Raw genomic sequence first — 4924 nt, forward strand, 5'->3', positions numbered from 1 at the left:
GTTGTGGATAATCTTCCATGCGAGTATATTATCTATGTTCTGACGGTAATAGATAATATACCTCATGCACTCTTCAGTCGAAGTCCTTATTCTTCCCCAGTCGAGTAAGATTCGTATCCCCTTTGTTGGAATCGAATGTCCATCCGGTAATCGAGTTTGCGTTTTAGCCCTCTTTTGGATGATGAGTGTCTTGGCATATTCCCCAATTCACGCCCTGGTCGGTCACCTATTATATGCCCAGTAACCGGTATCCCTGGTGTTCCTTCCTCTCTGCTCCCTATTATGACTTTTTGTCCCCCTGTGGAGTTAGACTTTCCTGAGTTGAAATATACCTTTTTAGGTCTTCCTCAGATGATTTTTGGATGTTTGATATCTCTCACCTTTATACCGGTCTTAGATATTCATTCTCCCCGAGCATGTTGTTCTCTCACCTTTATACCGGTGTTCGAATCACGTGTCTCTTCGAGCTTATTACCCAGTAACCGGTAATACCTCATCCCGGTGCTTCCCCCCGGAGGAATCTTGTTTGGATATTTCCCCAGCGAAATTCCTTGTAGGATTCCCCAGTCTGAATCCGAATTTTCGTCTGAAGTATCCTTTGTGGATAGTTCCGTTGTATTGGCATATTCCCCAATACGTCCGCCTTTGAGTCAGCGCGGGTCTTCCCATTGATTTATTCTTTTGGAATTCTGCTCATGTCTTTCACCAAGTTTTAAGTCGTGCCCTGCTCACGCAATTTACTCCTTCTCCATCCCTATAAGAGTCCCAAAGTCTCTGTCCCATGGAGTGAATTACTCATATGGATTGTCAGTTCCTCCTGATTTCTTTCCTTTTTTGTGAACACATATCCCCACAAAGTTTTACCCTTTTGCATACATACATTTGCATCATGAGGTCTCTTAGGGACCAAAATTCGTCTCTTTGTTATTATTTAAGCCCATTCTACCTCGTCGAGACGAAGATTTTAACCTTCACTTCTCCGGCTAGAATGACCTTAAATAGGGGCATCTATAAGACCCCAATTTTGACCCTAAGATCCCTCATGGCATTATAACATTGCATTTGCATTGCCTCAAGGATCCTTAGCATCTTGGCTCCTTTACCTTTGGGTGGGATCCCTTGTGAATTAGTTTGAGATCACCAAGCATGCTTTAATTTTATATTATTGCTTTTCTCATTTTATTTACTAACCAAAAGCACAAAAATATGTCACTAACATCTTTTGTTTGTAGCTTGAGCAGTCACAAGATCCAAAGTTTCTAGGAGATCTTATGTGCATTGATATGGCCAGGAGAAGATGAAAGCAAGCATGGTAATGGTTCCCAAAGCTCTCATCCATCAAATATGCCTCTCAAGTATCTCAATTCATCATTTTTGATCAAAGTAAGTCAAGGGGTTTGAGGTTTGTTTCCCAAGGAAACCCTAATTCACCTATTCATCAACTGTGCCTTGCTCTTGAAGCAAACTCAACCCATGGTCAAGTACAATCAAGGGAAGTTCTATAATTCATCATTTCATGCATATTTGAACTTATTTGAGTGCCCTCAGTCATCAATTAATCAAGATATGAGTTGTGGACTTGAGAAGTTGATCAGTCAATCCATCTGACTATCTTGAAATGCACTGAGACCTAACTTTTTATGTGTTGGTAAAATGGAGATGACCCTAAGAGAAAAAATGTTCTTAAGGACAATATGAAAAACTTTCATGTTCATCAAAATTTGATTTGAATCTTGGAAGGCCATATTCTATTCCAAGACGTTATAGGTCATTTTGATTGAAACCCTAATTTTGGGTCAACTTCCCAAGAACATAACTCATTCATTTTTTATTATTTTGAGGTGGGACCAAATGAATTGGAAATCTTAAGATGTCTACTTCAAATGTTATGTTGGACAAAATTTCATAATCCCAAAATAAATACATGTGATAATGCAAAACATTATAGGTCACTTTGGACCAAATGCATTGAAATGTGAAAAAGTCCAACTTCAAGTGCCCATAACTTCTTCAGAAAAAATCCAAATGATGCAAAATTTAAGTCCAAATTTATTGCCTTGAAAATATATACAACTTTGATGTTGGAGGCTTTTCCATTTGATGCTTGCATCATCAAAACAGAAGGGCTTGAAGGTGGTTCATTTTGACAAAATTCTCAAAGGCATATTTTGTACATTGAACTTCATGGTCTGTTTTCATAAAATTCCACACTCCAAATGAGTTTTTGTCCAACATAACATTTGTTTCTTATGTCAAGACCTTTCCAACCATTACCCACATTTGATTCATTTGAGTTCAGCATGCAAAACCATTTGATTTTAGGCCTCACATGCACCTGTACAGGCCCATGCATGGAGGACCCAATTCTCATGCACACGGATTCATCACACTCTCCTTGCAGCTCCAGCTATAAATAGAATGCATTGCTTCACTTGAAAGGTAACCTGAAGGCGCCTGAAGTGCTGCAAGATTGAATCCCTAGCCATACCTAAAGGAACAACTCCATTTTTCTCCAAATTTTCAGATCTGAAATTCAATCACATTTGGTTGAATTTTAAGATCTTAAGTTCCTAGACCTTCATCATTTGATCCATTGAAGCTTCTGTTTGCAAAAGGAACCAAAGAGAGTGACTCATTTCTTCACAATCCAAAGGTTTTGCTCGACTGAAATTTGCTTCGAATCTCATTATACTTTGCTCCATTTGCCTTGATCTTGTGTTGTCTGAAGTCCTCTCTATAGAGGCATCATTATTGTGTGTTTAATTGTTGAAATCGAGTAAGTTCAGTTGAACACCACTAAACTTCCATCTCTGATTTCTCTCTTAATAGGAATCTAGAGTGGAATTGAGTGGCATAGGAGTGATGTACATCACTTCACCTTTCGAATGGTGTCTGGATCGTGCATTTTACTTAACATTTGAAACTCTGTATTTTTTGGTCTCCACCGGAGCTCACCGGAGAAGACGGTGGCGCTGGCCACCGTCTGTTTGCTAGATCCAATCTAAGCCACACGATGCATTTTCCAGATTTAATCTCCATGCTCCATTGTTATGACTTTTTCTTGGTATCCATGTGGTTGCATTGACTGTGGACTACACTAGGCGCGCGCTTGTGGATCCTTGGATCTGCCAGCTCAATTAATGAGCTCAGATCCAAGGGATCGTGCTTTTTCCATTTTTTAATTCTGATTTTATTTTCTATTTCATTTTTTAATTACGTTTCATTTTTCTAAAATCCACATCTCTTTTATTATTGATCCAAAAAATATGGGACCAATTGCATTATTTCTCTTTTAATTTCTAGTTTCTAAAAATGACTTTTAATATTTTTTTATTTTACTATTTGCTATTTTTTAATAATTTTCTTTTTTCTGGTTATTTTTAATTCATTTTAAATAGTTTTTGATATTCAAAAAATACAAAAATATTTTTCTAACTTCTTTGAATGATGATGGATCTATCAAAAATATTCTCATCAATTTATTAATTTATTTGAGATTTATTTGAGATTTTAGTTCAATTAGGTTATTTTTCTTCATTTTTAATTGATTAAAAATAGTTTCTGACTTTTAAAAATGCTGAAATTTTTTGTCAAACTTTGCTTGACCTTGTTGAACTTGGGATAATTCACTTGGACTTTTCAAAGTTGATTTGATGTGAATTTGAAGTTTGACCTTTCTTTAATATTTTAATTCAAGTTTATTTCCAAATGTTAAAAATGCCAAAAATATTTTATTTATTTCTTGACTTCCAATCTTCATCTCATTTCTGTTTTTTATGGTTTGACCTTGATCTTCCCTATCTTTGGTCAACATTTGTGGATTGGTACATTCCATTTCACTTAATGCATTTTATTTTCTTCATTTCCATTATCCATCTTCTTCTCCTTCTTCTTTTCTCTTTGATCAATGAGTTAAAGGTTGATAGTTAACATTGATTAGGGAGGTTTAATCTTCCTTGATTCAAATCTAATTCATCTTGATCAATTGATCAAGTGAGTGACTTTGCATTAAGGATAGATTGCTTCTTAAATCATGCAAAGGACTTAAACCAATACAAGATCATTTCTCATCTTCTTTTTGGCATGGCAAGTTGTTGGAACTTGGTTCACTAATCAAGACTTCTAACTTGTGTTGTTGCCTACATTATTATTGAACGGCCTCAGATAGTTGTGACTTCTACGTAAGTGCAATTACGATTGCTTAACATAGCGCTAAATTTGCCTTATGGCACACTAACCACTAACACTAATCATTAACTATTAACATTTACGTTTTGCTCTTTACATTTATGCAATTTATTATTCTTGTACATATTATTCATTTGCTTTTTCCTTTGCTCACTTGAGCACATGTTTATGTTAATGCAATTTGCCTTTTGCTCACTTGAGCACATAATTGTGTATATATCATTGTGTTTGTGTTTTGTTTTGATTGTTGTGGACCAAATGCAAAGAAATGGACAAGTGGACTTAGACTTTAGGACTTTCCCTATGCAAATTTGGAGTTAAAGAGCAACTAGGCCTCATGCCTTTAGAATTCTATAAAAGTCAAAGAGCAACTAGGCAATTGAGCCTTTAGAATGCTATAAATGTTGAAGAGGACTTTGAAAGGACAAATCTCTAAACTCCTTCTTGTTCATTCTTTGCTTGTTTGATAGAACTTTTTGATATGTGTGTTCTTGTGCTAGGAATTCCAACATTGAGCCAAATTGAGAAACCATTGCCATAAGCTTCTAAGAGAGAGAGATCTAAGAACCATTGAGGAATTCTCTAAGAGCTTGTTTGATTGTGTTGCTTGCTTGAGCTTACAATTATCTTGCTTGCATATTCCAAAGGATGGGAGCTACTTGGATCATCAATATGATCTCAAGAGAGGAACTTCATTTGTGGTCTTACTTCTTATCTCTTATCTCTTGTATGATTA

The sequence above is a fragment of the Lathyrus oleraceus genome, chromosome 2 (genome assembly GCF_024323335.1).
Source record: "Lathyrus oleraceus cultivar Zhongwan6 chromosome 2, CAAS_Psat_ZW6_1.0, whole genome shotgun sequence".
NCBI classification, from domain to species: domain Eukaryota; kingdom Viridiplantae; phylum Streptophyta; class Magnoliopsida; order Fabales; family Fabaceae; genus Lathyrus; species Lathyrus oleraceus.